This window comes from Giraffa tippelskirchi, chromosome 3 (assembly GCF_054371585.1).
Source record: "Giraffa tippelskirchi isolate mGirTip1 chromosome 3, T2T-mGirTip1v1.2.pri, whole genome shotgun sequence".
NCBI lineage: Eukaryota > Metazoa > Chordata > Mammalia > Artiodactyla > Giraffidae > Giraffa > Giraffa tippelskirchi.
The window spans coordinates 91,228,423-91,249,939 of NC_137277.1; the positions used below are offsets into that span (position 1 = coordinate 91,228,423).

General features: G+C 36.7%; 1 protein-coding gene across 5 annotated transcripts in view; it reads right to left on the reverse strand.

Annotated features, from left to right (window-relative positions):
* The window catches only part of XIRP2 (xin actin binding repeat containing 2), a 712,110-nt gene that overhangs the window by 142,089 nt on the left and 548,504 nt on the right, over positions 1–21,517 (reverse strand). The window contains exon 1 of one of the 5 annotated variants that reach the window (XM_081582637.1): positions 4,982–5,065. The exons of the other annotated variants lie outside the window; for them this stretch is intronic. The gene's annotated coding sequence lies outside the window, so the exon portion shown is untranslated. Of the gene's footprint in view, positions 1–4,981; positions 5,066–21,517 lie in introns of those variants that run through there. 5 annotated transcript variants of the gene reach the window in all.

The following is a 21,517-nucleotide window of genomic DNA, read 5'->3' on the forward strand; positions in this document are numbered from 1 at the left end:
TGAGGTTATTGATATTTCTCCCACCAATCTTGACTCCAGCTTGTGTTTCTTCCAGCCCAGTGTTTCTCATGATGTACTCTGCATAGAAGTTAAATAAGCAGGGTGACGATATACAGCCTTGACATACTCCTTTTCCTATTTGGAACCAGTCTGTTGTTCCATGTCCAGTTCTAACTGTTGCTGCCTGACCTGCATACAGGTTTCTCAAGAGGCACATCAGGTGGTTTGGTATTCCCATCTCTTTCAGAATTTTCCACAGTTTATTCTGATCCACACAGTCAAAGGTTTTGGCATAGTCAATAAAGCAGAAATAGATGTTTTTCTGGAATTCTCTTGCTTTTTTGATGATCCAACAGATGTTGGCAATTTGATCTCTGGTTCCTCTGACTTTCTTAAAACCAGCTTGAACATCTGGAATTTCATGGTTCACGTATTGTTGAATCCTGGCTTGGAGAATTTTGAGCATTACTTTACTAGTGTGTGAGATGAGTGCAATTGTGTGGTAGTTTGAGCATTCTTTGGCATTGCCTTTCTTTGGGATTGGAATGAAAACTGACCTTTTCCAGTCCTGTGGCCACTGCTGACTTTTCCAGATTTGCTGGCATATTGAGTACAGCACTTTCACAGCGTCATCTTTCAGGATTTGAAATAGCTCAACTGGAATTCCATCACCTCCACTAGCTTTGTTCGTAGTGATGCTTTCTAAGGCCCACTTGACTTCACATTCCAGGATATGTGGCTCTAGGTGAGTGATCACACTGTCATGATCATTTGGATCATGAAGATCTTTTTTGTACAGTTCTTTTGTGTATTTTGCCACCTCTTCTCAATATCTTCTGCTTCTGTTAGGTCCATACCATTTCTGTCCTTTATTGAGCCCATCTTTGCATGAAATTATAAGTAGATTTTGCTATTCAAATACATCAATTCAAGACAATTCATAGATTGGTTTAGCAGAAAAATTGTGTTGAGGAGTTTGGTTTTACTTTTAGTAAACACTTATATTGATGATTTCATCATATGGACTAGTAATTTGAATGAGCTAACAGGTATGTGCATAATATGGATAACTGAATGTTATTATACACTGATATTGTGAGTGATCAAGAAAGCAGATTGAAAGTAGCTTTGATGACATGAATCCATCATAACTATGTCTGTGGGTCAACTGATTTGAATCACAAATATATCTAATGCTACTAATGATGGCAAAAACTCAATTTCATATGGGAAGAAATAAATTAAGCAACACTAAAATAAAGCTATGAGAATACAATATTTACTGAGAGGATACTAATTTGGCAACTACAACCATTAAGAACAAAGAAAGGCACAAAGAAACAAGTAAATACTTCTAAGAAGCCAATAAATGTCACTAAATTCACAGAATGAAGCACAAGCATTTGGTTCAGGTCATTACTTTACTCATTTAATTTTACCTCAGAAAAAAATTTAAATAGCTTGGTTATTTGATGTGTCAGAAGTAGAAAAATAGAATCTGTGAGAGTATATAAATATAAATTGAGAATATTCTGCGAGGATAATGGTTATTTTTGGGGGAGGAATCAAATTAATATGTCGGGTTGGTAAAAGTGGGAAGGGGAATTTTTAATTTTTATTCTATATGCGTTGATATTTTTGAATATTTTACCAGTATGCATTTCTTTGTTTACTAATTTTACAAGGAATAAAATGGAAAATAAAAATAAGGCATGAAAAATACACAGATAAATTCTATTGTAAGAAGTAAGATAATTATTCCAATTAAGTAAAAATATATAAATCCTTCATGAAGAAAACCAAGAGAATAAAAGACAGTAATTTCTTTTTAAGGGGAATTAATCACCAAGGAACGTCAACTCCTATCAACTGGTATGCTGGCAGCTTAGTTTTTGTTCTCATACAAAACCCAAGTGAACACTTTGTAAGAGAAATTCTAAAGGAGCCCTAACAAAAACTATAATGTACAAGGCGTCACTAAGGAAGTCAGCTGACTTCTTTTTCCAACAGTGGGGAATACAGATTAGGGCAGAAAAAACAATCACTGTTTCTGGTAATAATGCAATGACTTAATAGAGTTTAGTGATAAGAGAAGCTACATTTAAAATTAGCTGCAGTTTGGCCTTGGCACTTCATTACTTTTTCTTTTCTTTTTTTTAAAATAATGTGAAGTCATAAGAATAAGTTTTTACAAACCTGGGCAAGAACATAACCAGTGCTTGACTCCATTTAGCTAAAGTGTTTTCTGATGAATGGATTTCTGTATTTCCTTAGGTATAACTATTTTATAAGGTTTCTGTAGAATCCAAAACATAAAGAGTAATCTGTTTTCTACTCTGTAATAACATCTGGTCAAATAACAGCTTTCCTGTAGCCTAGAGCATTGTTATAACATTGTGTAAGTTTGTTTGCTGACTTTGGGCAACATAAATTCCTGGAAGCAATGGTGCCTTCCCAAATCTCAAGATTTGTTAGAAAAGCCTGTTCGGGTAAGAAATAAAGAAAGATCTTACTGTGCAAACCCAGAAGACACCAATCTCAAAGAGCAACAAGAAAGGGAAAAGAAGAGGAAAAAAAACACAACCAACACTGAAGCCAGTTTCATCTGTGATAGAACATTATCCTTTTCAAGAATCATAGCTGATGATTTTCAATTTGGAAAAGGAAAAAAGCCAGCTCTTCAAGAATGTACCAAAATAGGACACAATTCTTTCTTTGAAATTATCAATAATAAAAACTTAATCTGGTAGATCACAGTAGGCCAATTCCAACGGGTTTTTATTCTTTGTAATTTACAGCAATTAATCTTTTATCTGACAGGCCAGTTATAGGAAGATTATATTGTAGTAAAATGGCCCAAGAGATAAAGAATAAGACCTGAATCTCAAAGGAAAAATTTTTTCATTTGGAAACCAAATAGTAGTAGAACAAAAAATTTGCTGCCAACAATGTCTGCTGTATCCTGTAGAGAAAGAGAAAATGAGTGAATACATGTGAAACACAGAACTGATAAGACCACATTCTGATGCAGAGGAGAGCAGTGAAAACTGCGCTGATGGTCTCTTCAGTTTTCTGATCTTTCAAAAGATAGTACTTTTATGGAGATTAAAGGAGAGCATATCTTACAATTTTTATTCTGTCAAAAAACAATGGTATTATCACCATTTTAATGTTAGATTTACAATGAAACTCTTCCTAGCAATAAAGCTAGGTTAATGATAGGGTAAGTGCAGTTTTCACACAGCCTGTTTTCAAGTTTTATACATAATTCTTAGTTGTCTTGAAGTTAATTGCTTCTTTACAATGTTTATTTGTATGTTGTTTACATGAATGCCAATATGCATACTTTTGCAGTTATTTTTCACAGAAAATGGTTCATAAATGGCCATGTTAACATAATATAAAGATGGCTATTGAGAATGGCTGAGCTAATCCTAAAGGAAATCAATCCTGATTATTCACTGGAAGGACATGCTAAAGCTGAAGCTCCAATACTTTGGCCACCTGATGCAAACAGCTGACTCACTGCAAAAGACCCTGATGCTGGGAAAGATTGAGGGTAGCAAGAGAAGGGAGCATCAGAGGATGAGATGGTTGGATGGCATCACTGACTCAATGGACATGAGTTTGAGCAAACTCTGGGAGATCGTGAAGGACAGGGAAGCCTGGTATGCTGCCATCCATGGGTCACAAAGAGATGGACACGACTGAGCAACTGAAAAATTGAGAGTGGCTAAGCTTTAAAAGCTACCATACCAAAGGATTCCTTTTCTTTAGGATTTTGATTATTTCATCCTAGTATTGATAATTTTCAATGCCCCTCCAGGTCTCTGATTTGGACACCTGTTTCCACAAGCTCTAGATTTCTTCCTATTAACTGGTGTCCTAGCTAATCAAAATCAAGCTGTTATTATCAGGGTTCAATAGTTCTGTACGGGTAACCACTTACTGTAGGGGTAACCTACATGGGCAACTAAACCCTTCAGTAGAGAGCACTAATCTGCACTAAGGCAACCTGGACACAGAGTATGAAATTCATCTTGGCCGGATAACTGTTCATTTTTAATTTTCAAAAATGTTGATACCACCTCCTCTACTCATTGTGTCCTGAAAGCACACTGACCACCCTACTCTCCACCTTCTTTCCCAACAACAAATCCAGTTTAATAGGCAGAATATTAAGGAGATTTAATAAGTAGTTCTTAGATGAATGAATGAATAAATGCATTACAGCCTGTATACTCTTGTTTGGAGAAATCTTGAATTGTGTCATTTTATTTTTTAAAATTGAAACTACCTGAAGCATTTCATAAAAATTTTGAATGGTACACAAGAGTGTATGAGTTTAACAGTAAGTTTCCCTTCCATCAGGGAACTCAGAAACTACTCTCTTATATATCTTTCCACTTACAATCAGTGCAAAACAAAGTATGTATGTACATATCCAGACACTTTCACCATTTTTCACGAATAAGATTATACTCTAAACACACTCCTACACCTTCATTTTTATTTAGTAATAAATCTTATGGATTATTTATATCATTACATATAGATCTTCATTCTTTTTTATAACTATATAGTATCCCAGTGTATGAAGTATATTATTAATATTTTTGAATTATACTTGTGGATTTAGAATACAGGGAATGTAAGGTAAATCACAGTTTTGCAAGATTATAAACTCAAAGGGTTCAACAGATTTTTTCTTAATGACCTTGAGCATCTGGGTAAAGATATTAGAGAAAAAGAATAAACAACAATAGCAGAAACAGACAAAAAGTAGAATAAAGGATCCTTTTATACTTGAACCTCTGAGAAATAAACATCTGCTTTATCTTCTGCATAACTTATTTTTCTGGTAAGAAATGAGATGAATTAAAACATGACTCTGTTCAGAGCTTGGGAGCAGGGAATTAATAATGATGGAAGGAGGAAAGCTAGAGATAGAGGACTGAAGATCAAAGTAGCACGCACAGACCTGACAAGAAGCAGGTCTTTGATTTCATGTCAACCACTATTTCCTGAGTGATTACTGCAGTCAAGATGCTTACTCGCTTTTAATCTGCAAAGACAAATGACAATTCAGCACAACATATGTTCAGTCCCAGATGAGTGATTATAGATTGTAATTGCTAAAAGAGTCTGCTGAAAATATTAACACTGTATGTAGCTTCCTTCTAGGCCAAAGGGAAGTACTGTTGTTTTTAATGGTCTGCTGCTATGGGGGAGAGTTTGGTGTGGCTAAATGAGAAGTTATCTCCTCAGAATAATAATCTAGATAGGTTAATATGTCACATGTGATTCAATAATTTCCATGCAATTGTTATATTATTTACTATTCATATAAACCCTGAGGTTTAGATGTTTTATATACTCTGATAAAATCAAATATTTGAAATAATTCTAAAGAAATAAATATTTCTCAAACTGATTATTAATTAATCATCTTAGCCACAACCAGAAATCCTTGCACAATATTTCATAAATATTATATGTATGTCTGTGAACACTAGTATCATGTGTGATTTTGCATTTTGTTCTTCAATTTGATATGATACAGTGGGGAAAATATAATTTGGGAGATCAGATCAGCCAGTGCTCATATCTCAATTCAACTACTCAGCTACTGGTTGAGTCATTTTTGTGAAGGTTTTTGTGGTCCCAGTTTTTGCTGGTATTGTGGGGAGTAAATGAGGTAAACTGTGTAAGAGGTTTATTGAGTTAAAACTATAAAACAAAAATATGCATCAATATATACTTGTCAAATAATATATTTCATATTCTACTGTATTAAGTCATATGCCTAATATTTATTAATATTTAATTTATTAATTTTATACTAAATAATACAACTATAATGTTATATTATTATTCCCCAAACCTTAAATTAAAAATTTCTGGCACACATTAAAGTTGGAATAGTAAAGCAGAGGAAAACAAACAATTTTTACTTTTATAAAGATTTTACTATTTGCACAAGTATGTTTTGCTTTAATATCTATTGTAAAATAATGTTATTATAAGAGGTTAATGAAGTACTTAATTTTGGTTACTTTCTTAGACACTATATAAAACAGTAGATATAATATATATATATATATGTGTGTGTATATATTTAAGGGCTTCCCTCATAGCTCAGCTGGTAAATCATCTGCCTGCAATGCAGGAGACCCAGGTTCGAAACCCAGGTCAGGAAGATCCCCTGGAGAAGGAAATGGCAGCCCACTCCAGTATTCTTGCCTGGAGAATCCCATGGACAAAGGTTGGCAGGCTACAGTCCATGGGATCACCAGAGTCGGACATGACTTAGTGACTAAACCACCACCATATATATTTAAAAATTCTGTTATAGTCTATTTATACTCCAATTTAAGTTTACCATTCTTTGTGGCATTAATGGTAACGAACCTGCCTGCCAGTGCAGGAGACTTAAGAGATGCAGGTTCAGTCCCTGCATCTGGACAGGGTTGAGAAGATCCCCTGGCAAAGGGCATGGCAACCCACTCCAGTATTCTTGCCTGAAGAAAGAATCCCATGGAGAGAGGAGCCTGGCAGGCTACAGTCCATAGGGTTGAAGAGAGTCAGACACAACTGAAGGGATTTAGCACACACACACGCATTTTTTCAATATTGGGTCTCCCTTTCTATATCAGTACCTGGCTTGTAATTTACTTAAATCTCTCTCTATAACTCATATATAATCATCAGTTTCTATCACTAAGTATCCTTCTTCAAGTCAATTACTGGATAAACCACAGTGGAGCCATAGCACTTCATCATTAATTGTATAATCTGTACATGATATAAACAAGAAGTCAAGAAAGTTATTAAATATAATTGGTAACAGTTATTAGTCTCCAAGGCAAGAATATACAATGGGAAAAAGATAGTCTCTTCAGTAAGTAGTGCTGGGAGAACTTGATAACTACATGTAAAAGAATGAAATTAGAACACTTCCTAACACCACACACAAAGATAAACTCAAAATGGATTAAAAACTTAAGACCAGAAGCTATAAAACGCTTAGAAGAAAACATAGGCAGAACACTGTATGACACAAATCATAGCAAGATCCTCTATGACCCACCTCCTATAATAATAGAAATGAAAACAAAAGTAAACAAGTGAAACCTAATTAAAAGTAAAAGCTTTTGCACAGAAAAGGAAAATATAAATAAGGTGAAAAGATAACCCTCAGAATAGGAGAATATAATAGCAAATGAAAGAACTGACAAAGGATTAATTTCCAAAATATACAAGCAGCTCATACAAGTCAATACCATAAGAACAAACAACCCAATCAAAAAGTGGGAAAAAGACCTAAACAGACATTTCTCCAAAGAAGACATACAGATGGCTAATAAACACATGAAGAGATGCTCAACATTGCTCATTATTAGAGAAATGCAAATCAAAACTACAATGAGATATCACTTCGCACTGGTCAGGATGGCCATCATCAAAAAATCCACAAACAGCAAGTGTGAGAGAGGATATGGAGTAAAAGGAACCCTCTTGCACTGCTGGTAGGAATGTAAATTGATATAGCCACTATGGAAGACAGTATGGAGAGTCCTTAAAAAACTAGGAAGAAAGCCATCATATGACCCAGCAATACCACCTCTGGGCATATATCCTGAAGAAACTAAAATTGAAAAAGACATATGTACCACAATATTCATTGCAGCACTATTCACAATGGCTAGGACATTGAAGCAACCTAGATATCCACCTACAGATGAATGGATAAAGAAGCTGCGGTACATGTATACAATGTAAAACTACTCAGCTATAAAAAGGAAAACATTTAAGTCAGTTCTAATGAGGAGCATGAACCTAGAGCCTAATACACAGAGTGACGTAAGTCAGAAAGAGAAAAACAAATAAGGCATATTAACCTATATATATGAAATCTAGAAAGATGGTACTGATGAACCTATATGTAGGGCAGCAGTGGAGATGCAGACATACAGAATACACTTATGGACAAGGACGGGGGAGAGGAAGGAGAGGGTGAGATGAATGGAGAGAGTAGCATGGAAGGATGTACACTAACATATGTAAAATAGATAGCCCATGGAAATTTTCTATATGACTCAGAACTCAAACTGGGGATCTCAAACTGAGGGGTGGGAAAGGGTGATACGGGAGGGAGGTTCAAGAGGGAGTGGACGTATGTACACCTATGTCTAATTCATGCTGATGTATGGCAGAAGTCAAACCAATATCATAAAGCATTCATCAATCAATTAAAAATAAATAAAAATAATTAAAAAAAAGAATTATTATAGACTCTAGGAAATGTTGCCTGGTTGGGAATATTTTTTAGATTCAATATGTAATTAATAATTCTTACATATTTTCATATACAATGTTTAAACTAATTCAGAAGTAGTCAGGAACATAAGAACACAAACCCACAGGATCACAAAAGCAACAGACAATAAAAACAGAATTATCAGATACAGAATTAAAAGTATGATTTAATATGTTCAGGGAAACAAAAAGACAAATTAAGGAATTTGAAGAGAGAAAAAGATACGTTTAAAAGAGCCTAATGGAGATTCTAAACAAAAGGAAGATACAACTCCTAAAATTAAGAGTATAATACAATAGTTTGAATTCTATTAGACACTATTGAAGAGAGAATTAGTGGAGAAGTCATAAAAAATATACAAACTGAAATACAGATAAAAGTAAGGTTGCAAATACAGATAGGGCATAAAAGATAAAGAGGGTACTATGAAAAGTATATAATAAGTATAACTGGAGTCTTAGAAGGGACTGGGAGAGGGAACATGATGGAAGCAAAGTTTAAAGGGATTAACTGATTGAAAATTTCCCAAGACTGATAAAGGCAGCAAACATTTCCACAAAGCAAAGAATTATAGATATAAGGAAAATGATACTCCTTAGAGTGTCATCATAGAAAAATGACTGAAAGTCAAAAGCAAAGAAAGATCATTCTAGATCATACTCCAGGAACAAGACTGCCACTTAATTCCTCATTGGAAACTATTTCAAACAACTAGCAATGGAGTCATAGCTAGCATTAGAGGTACTTCATTTCAGCACATTGAATATACTATGCCTTATTCAGCAAAACATCCTTCCAATATGAAAGTGAAATACAGATATTTTCAAGCAAATAAAAATGTAGAGCATATATTACAACCAGCCATAGATCAAACAAGATACCCTACTGTGTTTTTCAGATGGTTGGCCAGTGATCCATGAGAAAAGGTTGGAGATTTAGGAAGGAATATTTGAAAAGATATTTGAGTGATATTAACTTTTGCCTGCAATGCAGGAGACCTGGGTTCAATCCCTGAGTCAGGAAGATTCCCTCAAGAAGGGAATGGCTACCCACTCCAGTATTCTTGCCTAGAGAATTCAATGGACAGAGGAGCTTGGCAAGCTACAGACCGTGGTGTCACAAAGAGTCGAACATGACTGAGTGACTAACACTTCACTTCATTTAAAAACAATAATGTCTTGTAGAGTTTAAATATAGAGAAAATCTGTATCACAATGACATAACAATTGTGAATGGAGCAAATGGAGTTAAAGTATTCTAAAATTTTGTATTGTCTAAGAAGAGGTGAAACTACTAATTTATATTAGATTTTGATATGAATGCACATTGTAATCTGAGAATTATTCCAAAGTGTACTGTACTGGTCTAAGGGGTACCAAAGGCCGTTTAGTGTGTCCATGAAGATGGTTTGATTTTCATAATAAATGCTATTTGCCCTTTTCACTGAGTCGGCATTTTATTTGACTGTGCGGAGGCCATGACAAGTAAAATTGCTTTAGATTCTTAGCCCAAAATAAGGCAGTGACACCAAACTCTACTAGTTTTCATTGTACTTTTTTGTGCTAAATGCCAGTATTTTTTTTTTTCTGTAAAGGCCCAGAAAGAAAAGTTTTAGACTTTGTAGGCCGTATAGTCTCTGTCTCAATTACTAAACCCTGAAATTTAAAAGCAAAACATCTGTAGACAATATATAAATAAATGGGTATAGCTGTATTCCAAGAAATTGTCATTTTTTTTTTAAAAAGTAGCTATGGGTTGCATTTGACCTACTGACCATCATTTGCTGACCTCTGTTCTATGACTCACATTTGCAGTAAGAACAAGTTAACACACATACACACACATATATACACATACACACAGACAGGTTTACTTAAAAATTTCCCTTGCTGAAGCAGTAGGAATTATTGATTTTTTAAGAGCTTAACTCTTGAGTACATGTATATTCTTTGTGACATAGTGGGAAGTAAGCATAAAGCATACTATCTGCATGCTGAAGGAAACTGCGTATTGTCTTAAGGAAATATACTTACGTGACCCTATCATTTGTGTGCTGAACTAACTGCTTCCTTGTTGAAGACCATTGCTACTTGAAAGAACAATTAACACATCAACTATAGTTATTTAGATTTTGAAATTTGGTCGACCAGACCAAATGAGATGTGAAAGGAACTTTTTTATAAGGGGTTTTGGGAAAAAGTTGTCTTTGCTATTAAAAAAAACACCCTAATAATTGCTTCTCCTTCACTGGGTATAATCCTCTCTGCATGTGATGCCCAGAAGTATGACAACCATTTTATAAAGTAGAAGGCCACTTACCTGAGGACAAAACCAATGGCATCTTAAGTGACATACTGCTGGTATACTAAGTCAACAGCATTGCAGTACATGGGTTACTGTTCCAGTTTTGTCAGGTCATTAATTTATCCATTTATTTAGCAAACATTTATTGAATGCGACTACATGGACATGGGTTTGGGGAAACTCCGGGAGTTGGTGATGGACAGGGAGGCCTGGCGTGCTGCGATTCATGGGGTCGCACAGAGTCAGACACGACTGAGCGACTGAACTGAACTGAATTATATGCCAAGTGCAGGGGAAAATGGCAGAGTCTCTCATATCCTAGATGTTAAATTCTAATAAAGAAGACGGAGAATACACTTGTAATTAAATGTGTGAGGAGAATTCAGAGGGCTATGGAAATGTGACCTGTCTGGGGTGCAATGAATGGCTTTCTGAGTACAGTATAAGCCAAACTTGAAAAATGAGTTAGAGTTGGCTAGGATAAAGGATAGAGAGAAGCGTTTCCAGAAAGGAAACCAATGCATTTAAAAAATGAGAGAACAGGGAATACATGGAAGGAAGTTAAGGGAGGCCAGTATGCCTAGAACACAAAGAACAAGGCATGGCAGTCATGAAAGCCGGAGAAGTTTGCCGGGCACTCTGCAATCTTAGAATGCATAGACCACATTAGAGATTTTAAACTTTACCCTAAAAAATATGCCAGTGATTTGAGGCTTTGAATCTGGGCTTTGGCATGCTCAAATTAGCATTTTTAAAAGATCGTTCTGGCTATGAGGTGGAGAATGGATTAGATCGGGCCTGAATTGGAAGCCGGGACCTCAGTAAAGAGGCACACAGAGGAGACCGGTGAAGCAGCTGATGGTGGGGCAGTGGCAGTGGTGCTGAAACAGGAAAATGTAACCTTGCCTGAGGTGCAGTGAAAGTGAGAATGTGAGGTTTGAGCAGGCACTTGAAGGATGCTTTAGAGTTGGCTAGAATAAAGGATACAGTGAATTTTTGACAGTGCTTTTGGGGGTTGAGTCAGGGAGGGAGCATATATAAAATGTTATAGAATAAGTCCCAGATCAAAATTTTTATACTGTTTATCTAATTTTATAATATGTTGGATAGTTTCATACACCACATTTTATCCATCTATAATTTCTCTTCTTTCCAAAAGAAAAGTTTTAAGATCCCTATTGTCAGAAATGCAGCAGTTCCCAATGAAATATTTTCACAGGACACATGATTTACAAACATACAGCCTTTTATATGATTATAGTTATCTGATTAAAGTACATGGCTAAGTTGATGTGATCTCCACCCTTCCTAGCTAGCTATGTTTTCTCACATAAGATATCAACCATAGTATCTCCTGAATATATTTAAAATATTTAAAGGAAATAATATTTCAAAGCAGGCATATTTTTTGTGTGCTTGAATAGCTTTATTCCAATCTTAAATTAAGGGACCTATATTTGAATAATTTCTGGCTTCTGGCCTAGTAATTGGATATCTCTTATTTTATTCATCATAGATAAATAACAGAAGATAACACTCAGATTCTCGGAATCTGAAAACTCTTTGTGCATGAAGAGTCTCCAATTCATCATCTGATTATTTTAACAACATAAGACTTTTTCTTAATGTAAGCAACAATTATTATGTATTCTGATTCCTTTTGACTTAAGAATGAAGGTTCTTTGGGTTCTTTCTGAAGCTATAACAGTACAAAGTGATCTATGCAATTTAATTTAGAAATTAAAATTGACCATTGTGTAAATTTAAAAGTAGAGTCAAAGCAAATTCTACATGATTTCTCAGTTAAGTTGCTTCATTTCTTTTTTAAAAAAACTAATTAAATTAAATATCATACATTCAGATCAAAAAGTCATAGCATATTGTTGCCCTAAAACCTTCAAAATCTTCACATTCAATGTTTTGGAAATTACTAAATATTTTCTTAACACAACCATAAATATCATATCTATTAAAATTGTATATAAATTGGGGATAAATAAAAAATCATGATCATGGAAATGGCTACATTTGTCTCCAGAAATGGTTCTTTCATGCAGGGAAAGGTTCCACTGGACTCCTAACTTAGAACGAGAAATTATTTTATTCCAGAACTCCAAAGTATAAACTAATATTCATACAGTAAACACATTCATGAGTTAATTCATTTAGCCAAAAATATATATTTGGTTTTGAACTCCTCAAATGAGATTGGAATATTTCTGCTTTCCTTCCTTCCATCTCTTTGCTCAATCCTCAGGGAGTGAAAAGGACTGATTTAATATCTGGGTCATCTTTAGCATAATAAAATTCTTGTCTTTCAGGGTTCTACTTTATCATGCATACTATTCCATACTATCCCATAATGTGTACTGTTAAGGGTTCTTGCCGTTAATACCCTCTGACATTCATTTCTACTCCCTCTCCTTCAGAGTCCATCGCCTTATCAGCTAGCCTACAGTATAAGCAAATGCCCTTTGGGCCACTGCATCTTAAGTGTCCTGTTTAACCTTTCTGGGATTTTGCTTTCTCTGATAATTATTTATTCTGAAAGTCCTTGCTATATGCTCACTTCCTAAAAGCTTTCACAGAACCATTTTTATTTTGTCTCCTGCATCTCTGTTTCAGAGTTGGTCTCTAAGTAACCAATATCATCATTACAGCAGAGAGCCATGTTGTAGTTCAGTCCCTAAGTTGTATCTAACACTGCAAACCTGAGAACTGCAACACGCCAGGCTTCCCTGTCCTTCACTATCTCCTGGAGTTTGCTTAAACTCATTCCATTGTGGCTCAGCTGGTAAAGAATCCGCCTGCAATGTGGGAGACGTGGGTTAGATCCCTGGGTTAGGAAGATCCGCTGGAGAAGGGAAAGGCTACCCACTCCAGTATTCTGGCCTGGAGAATTCCATGGACTAAATCCATCGGGTCACAAAGAGTTGGACATGACTGAGCGACTTTCACTTTCACTCTGGGCTTCACTCGTAGCTCAGTTGATAAAGAATCTGCCTGCAGTGCAGGAGACCTGGGTTTGACCCCAGGGTCAGAGAGATCCCCTGGAGAAGAAAATGGCAACCCACTCCAGTGCTCTTCCCTGGAGAATCCCATTGACAGAGGAGCCTGGCAGACTACAGTCCATGGGGTCACAAGAGTAGGACATGACTTAGCAACTAAAGAGAGAGAGAGATGTCCACTGAGTTGGTGATGCTATCTAACCATTTCATCCTCTGCCACCCCCTTCTCATTTTGCCTTCAATCTTTCCCAGCATCAGGGTCTTTTCCAACGAGTCAGCTCTTCATATCAGATAGCCAAAGTATTTATTGGAGCTTCAGCTTCAGCATTAGTTCTTCCAATGAATATTCAGGGTTGATTTCCTTTAAGATTGACTGGTTTCATTCTCTTGCTGTCCAAGGGACTCTCAAGATTCTTCTCCAGCACTACAATTTGAAAGCATCAGTTCTTTGGAACTCAGCCTTCTTAATGGTCCAACTCTCACATCCATACATGACTACTGGAAAAACTATAGCTTTGATTACACAGACCTTTGTCTTCAAAGTGATATCTTTGCTTTTTACTATGTTAGAGTCTAGGTTTGTCACAGCTTTCTTCCAAGGAGTAAACATCTTTTAATTTCATGGCTGCAGTCATTGTCCACACAGATTTTAGAGCTCAAGAAAGCAAAATCTGTCACTGCTTCTGCTTTTTCCCCAACTATGTGCCATGAAGTGATGCGACTGGATGCCACAATCTTAGTTTTTTGAATGTTGAATTTTAAGGCAGCTTTTTCACTCTTCTCTTTTATCCCCATCAAGAGACTCTTTAGTTCCTCTTTACTTTCTGTCATTAGAGTGGTATCATGTGCATATCTGAGGTTGTTGATATTTCTCCTGGCAATCTTGATTCCAGCTTGTGATTCATCCAGCCTTACATTCTGCATGATGTACTCTGCATATTAAGTTAAATAAGAGGGTATTTTAAAACAATATTTAGCCTTGTCATATTCTTTTCAAATTTTGAACCACTCCATTGTTTCATGTCTGGTTTTAACTGTTGCTTCTCAACCTGTATACAGATTTCTCAGGAGACAGATAAGGTGGTCTGGTATTCCTATCTCTTTAAGGATTTTCCACAGTTTTTTGTGATCCCTACAGTCAAAGGCTTTAGCATAGTCAATAAAGTAGATATTTTCCTGGATTCTCTTGCTTTTTCTATCATCCAGTGAATGTTGGCAATTTGATCTCTGGTTCCTCTGCCTTTTCTAAACCCAGCTTGTACATCTGAAGTTCTCGGTTCACATAATGCTGAAGCCTGTGTATGAGCTAAGTCACTTCAGTTGGTCCAACTCTTTGTGACGCTATGGACTGTAGTCCACCAGGCTCCTCTTTCCATGGGATTCTCCAGGCATGAATACTGGAGTGGGTTGCTATGTCCTCTTCCAGTGGAACTTCCCAACCCAGAGATGGAACTTGTGTCTCTTATGTCTCCTGCATTGGCACGTGGATTCTTTACCACAAGTGCCACATGGGAAACTTAAGCCTAACTTGAAGGATTTTGAGCATGACTTTGCTAGCATGTGGAAATTAGCATGACTGTATGGTAGTTTGAACATTCTTTGGCATTGCCCTTCTTTGGGATTGGAATGAAAACTGACCTTTTCTAGTCCTGTGGCCACTGCTGAGTTTTCCAAATTTGCTGACATACTGTATACTTTAATAGCATCATTTTTTGGACTTTGAATAGCTCAGTTGGAATTCCTTCACTTTCACTAGGCTTTGCTCGTGGTTATGCTTCCTAAGGCCCACTTGACTTCACACTCTAGGATGTCTCGCTTTAGGTGAGTGACCACATCTTCGTGGTTATCTGGGTCAGTAAGACTTTGTTTGCATAGTTCTTCTGTGTATTCTTGCCACCTCTTCTTAACCTCCTCTGCTTCTATTAGGTCCTTATTGTGTCTGTCCTTTATCATGCCCATCCTTGCACGAACTGCTCCCTTGATATTCCAATTCTCTTGAAGAAATCTCTAGTCTTTCTCATTCTACTGTTTTCCTCCAATTCTTTGCACTGTTCACTTAAGAAGGCTTTCTTATCTCTCCTTGGTATTCTCTGGAATTCTGCATTCAGTTGAGTATATCTTTCCCTTTCTCCCTGCCTTTCACTTCTTTTCTTAGCTACTTGTAAAGTTTCCTTAGATAACCACTTTGCCCTCTTGCATTTCTTTTTCTTGGGATGATTTTGGTCAGTGCCTCCTGTACAATGTTATGAACCACCATCTATAGTACTTCAGGCACTCTGACTACCAGATCTAATCCCTTGAATCTATTCATCACCTCCACTGTATAACCATAAAGGATTTAATTATGTCATACCTGAATATCCTAGTGGTTTTCTGTACTTTCTTCAGCTTGAGCCTGAATTTTGCAATAATTAGCTCATGATCTGAGCCACATTCAGCTCCAGGTCTTATTTTTGTCTCTGTATAGAGCTTCTCCATCTTTGGCTGCAAAGAGCATAATCAATCTGATTTCAGTATTGTACATCTGGTGATGTCCACGTAGAGAGTAGTCACTTTTGTTGTTGGTAGAGGAGGTTTGCTGTGACCAGTGTGTTCTCTTGATACAACTGTTAGCTTTTGTCCTGCTTTATTTTATACTCTAAGGCCAAACTTGCCTGTTACACCAGGTACCTCTTGACTTCCTACTTTTGCAATCTAATCCCCTGTGATGAATAGGACCTTTTTTTGGTGTTAGTTCTAGAAAGTCTTGTAAGTATTTATAGAACCATTGAACTTCAGCTTCTTCAGCATTAGAAGTTGGGGCACAGACTTGGGTTACTGTGATTATGAATTGTTTGCCTTGGAAACAAACCAAGATCATTTTGTCATTTTTGAAATTGCACACAAGTACTGCATTTTGGACTCTTGTTGAACATGAAGGCTACTCCATTTCTTTTAAGGGATTCTTGCCCACAGCAGTAGATATCATGGTCATCTGAATTTAATTTGCCTATTCCTGCCCATTTTAATTCATTGACTTCTAAGACGTCGAGGTTCACTCTTGCCATCTCCTGCTTGACCACGTCCAATTTACCTTGACTCATGGACCTAATAGTCCAGGTTCCTATGCAATATTGTTCTTTAGAGCATCAGACTTTACTTTCACCAACAGACATATCCAGAACTGAGTGTGGTTTTTGCTTTGGCCCAGTATCTTCATAGACTTCCTTGGTGGCTCAGATGGTAAAGCATCTGTCTACAATGCGGGAGACCTGGGTTCAATCTCTGGGTCAGGAAGATCTCCTGGAGAAGGAAATGGCAACCCACTCCAGTATTCTTGCCTGGAAAATCCCATGGATGGAGGAGCCTGCTGGGCTAGAGTCCATGGGGTCGCAAAGAGTCGGACACTGACTGAGTAACTTCACTTTCACTTTCAGTCTGTTCATAATAGCTCTTTCTGGAGCTATTAGTAATTGCCCTCTACTCTTTATCAGTAGCATATTGGACACCTTTCAACCTGGAGGACTCATCTTCTGATGTCATATCTTTTGCCTTTTCAATAGGTTCTCATGGCAAGAATATTGGGGTGGTTTGCCATTCCCTTCTCCAGTGGACCACGTTTTGTCAGAACTCTCCACTATGACTAGTCCATCTTGGGTGGCCCGGCATGTCGCGGCTCATAGCTTCACTGAGTTACACAAGCTCCTTCACCATGACAAGGCTGTGATCCATGAAGGAGAAAGAGCACCATAGCCATTTTTTATCAAGCTGCCACTTTGACGCATGCCAGCATTATATTTTGTCTGGGCTGTTGCAATACTTCCTAACTGTTCACAATTTTTATTTTCCTTGGACACCAACAGTTATTTTCCACAGAACAGCTAAAGCAATCCTGCAAAAACTTAAAACTTATTATGTTACTTTTTTGCTCAAAGCCTTCTACAGCTTTTCATCTTACTGTGGTAACGGGCATATCCTAAGAGTGGCCTATTGGTCTTTTCTGTGATACTCCAAATATGCTCTTGACTTCAGGCCTTAGTACTTTATGTAAGGCTGACTCACTACTTTCCCAGGTATTTTTATGACTAACTTCTTCATGCCTTTCAGATATTTACTTAGATGTATTTCAGTGACTTTCCTGGGTCACACTATTTAAATCACCGTCCTTTCTCCATCTCTTTTAGTCCTATGCCCTTACCATTCATTATTCTCTGTAGCACTTAGGGCAAACTGTGTATATGTCTTATTTTGTGTCTCCTTACCTAAAAATCAGCCTTTAAGTGGAGGTTATTTTGCAATTTCTAAAACTCCTCCATCTTCAGTGTAGACTAGTACCTGCCACAAAATATGCTCTCAACAATGATTTGTTGAGTAATAAATGATTCAATATATGTATGCCAATATTAGAGAGGCAAATCATTAAAATGCTTTTACTACCAGATTTGAAATGTCATTTTGCAAAGTTCATCTAACTACTCCATTTATACTGTCACAAAGGTTTTCCTTCATTGAATAATTGTTTTTCCCTCAAATAATTTAGAAAAAAAACAGAGCACAACTAAACAAATAAATAATCATAGTAGCTGTCACCTTAGAATGGAAAAATACTTTCTTAGCTCTCCTGTTCACCACAAAGTGAGTATATATTTCATGCCTATGGATATAGTGAATCTTCCATTTCAAAAATAATTTTCCCTCTTTAAACATGTAATCAATTCACCTGGACCAGTCAACCTGAAGGGGCTAATAAACACTGCTAAAAGGCAAGAAAGAAGATTTCTAAAGCTTATTAACTTTAATTAAGACAGAAGATTGTCTTTGTTTGTCTTTAACAAATATCTCTTCTCTCCCCAGTCTACATTCATTTTTCTGCATGTTAGTTGTCTTTGTTTTCCCTCAACTCATCTTGCAAGTTCATTTTCTTCTCTTCAGTGTATTTTCTCTTGCATATAATAGACACTGTTTTCTGAACATTCATCATGTCTTTTGTAACAGTTTATTCACCTACCTCCATTGTGTTATTTTAACTTAAATAGTAACTGAAAGCCTTCCAGCTTGAGGTGTCAGCATTAAAATAAAAGATTGAGTATACTCAAAGGCAGAAATTGCCTGGGTGCCATATAAATTGCTTCTAAATTTCTTTGGAAATGTTAGCTTAACTTTCACCTATGAGTTGAACATCTAATAATTTAAGATCATTTACATTTCAGAAAAATAAAAGCTAGACAAGTGAGCCACCATTTTCTATCATAATTAGCAAACATCTGTTGCCACTCTCATGATATCACCCTCTGCATGTTAAAGAAGGTTGTATTCTAGGGACCTATTCTCCTTTTGGTGAGAACTCAGTTAAGAACTGCCTACGCTGCAGGATTGGTGAAGTGAATACTCATTGCTCCTTGTTGAAAGGTAAATCTCAGGAAAAGAGATGAGACTAAAATCTCTTTTAAAATAGTGGCCCTGAATGTGAATGAAGTTTTAAAAAATGAATGGAGAAAATAAAACCCAGAGAAACTAAGAAGCAAAAACTGTTAACAAACTAATAACAGTGCTCCTTGCTAAGAAATGATAACGGTACCTCGATGGAGCACCTGTGAAACTGTTAGAAATGCTGTGCCTTAAATGTGAGTGAATTGTTCCAGATGTGGGGGGTGGGTGGTGGCTAAAAATAAAACAACAGCAAATATCTCCCCAAATCTTTCTGTGATATTGATTCCTCAGGTTGAAAGGTCTACTCAATAGGAAATCAATTCAGTTCAGTCGCCCAGTCATGTCTGACTCTTTGCGACTCAATGGACTGCAGTACGCCAGGCTTCCTTGTCCATCACCAACTCCAGGAGCTTACTCAAATTCATGTCCATTGAGTTGGTGATGCCATCCAACTATCTCATCCTCTGTTGTCCCCTTCTCCTCCCAACTTCAATCATTCCAAGCATCAGAGCCTTTTCAAAAGAGTTGGCTCTTTGCCTCAGGTGGCTAAAGTATTGGAGTTTCAGCTTCAGCATCAGTCCTCCAATGAATATTCAGGACTGATTTCCTTTAGGATAGACTGGTTGGATCTCCTTGCTGTTCAAGGGACTCTCAAGAATCTTCTTCAACACCATAGTTCAAAAGCATCAATTCTTTGGCGCTCAGCTTTCTTTATAGTCCAAATCTCACATCCATACATGACTACTGGAAAAACCAAAGCTTGACTAGATGGACCTTTGTTGGCAAAGTAATGTCTCTGCTTTTTAATATGCTATCTAGGTTGGTCATAGATTTCCTTCCAAGGAGCAAGTGTCTTTTAATTTCATGGCTGCAGTCACCATCTGCCGTGATTTTGGAAGCCAAAAAAATAAAGTCTGTCACTGTTTCCATTGTTTCCCCAACTATTTGCCATGAAGTGATGGACCAGATGCCATGATCTTAGTTTTCTGAATGTTGAGTTTTAAGCCAACTTTTTCGCTTTCCTCTTTCACTTTCATCAAGAGGCTCTTTAGTTCTTCCTTGCTTTCTGCCATAAGGATGGTATCATCTGTATATCTGAGGTTATTGATATTTCTCCTGGCAATCTTGATTCCAGTTTGTGCTTCTTCCAGCCCAGCATTTCTCACGATGTACTCTGCATATAAGTTAAATAAGCAAGGTGACAATATATAACCTTGATGTACTCTTTTCCCAGTTTGGAACCAGTCCACTGTTACAAGTCCAGTTCTAACTGTTACTTCTCGACCTGCATACAGATTTCTCAGAAGGCAGGTCAGGTGGTCTGATACTCCCATCTCTTTAAGAATTTTCCATAGTTTGTTGTGATCCACACAGTCAAAGGCTTTGGCATCGTCAATAAAGCAGATGTAGAAATAGTCTTTTTTAATTCCACATTTCTAAACACCCTTTTCTTCCTTCCCACCGCCACTGTATCTTTTGATCCTTCCTACTTTTACACACACACACACACACACACACACACACACAATACAATACCCCTGGAGACCAGACAGTGTTCTAGGTTCTATGGATTCAAAAAATATTTACAGGCTGTACATTGTGTAACATACACCCCTCACACAAACACAGACTCATTGTAGATGTTAAAGCTGGGACACACATGAAGATAATTCACCCAATCCCCATTTTTTGGCTGATGATTTGGGCCTCTTAACAATTAGCTGTCTAAGATCACTCCTTCAATTAAATGGTGAAAATGTGGTAGTAGAACCGACAACTTCTGATGCCTGGTTCAATTCATTTTCTTCTAAAGCATGTTGGCTTTCAATGAGAAGAAGCTCTTAACTAAATAGCCAAATGAAAATGTCAAGTGGACAGAAGATTTAAAATATGCTAAGCTACATTATTAAAAAACTAAACTTACTTTGATATTCAAAGATAAAGTTCTAAATCTAAGATGTTTACTGTTTAAGCTTTTTTGCTTTTGTCCTGCTTAATATAAAGATTATTATTTAAATAGTTTTATAAATAGGAAATGAAGAACTGACCCCTCTAGTTAGGATCATATATTCTAATACATAGAAATAGTCTATATTTATGAGAATAGAGAGCTTTTGATTGAAACAGTCAAGGAAATCCATTTTCTTTTTTTTTTGTCGCTTCACTTTTTAGAGTGTGCTTTATTATTATTATTTTTTTTAATAAATTTATTTATTTTAGTTGGGGGCTAATTACTTTACAATATTGTAGTAGTTTTTGCCATACATTGACATGAATCAGCCATGGGTTTACATGTGTTCCCCATCCTGAACCCCCCTCCCACCTCCCTCCCCATCCCATCCCTCTGGGTCATCCCATTGCCCCAGCCCTGAGCATTTGTCTCATGCATCGAACGTGGAATGGTGTTCTGTTTCACATATGATAATATACATGTTTCAATGCTATTCTCCCAGAACGTCCCACCCTCACCTTCTCC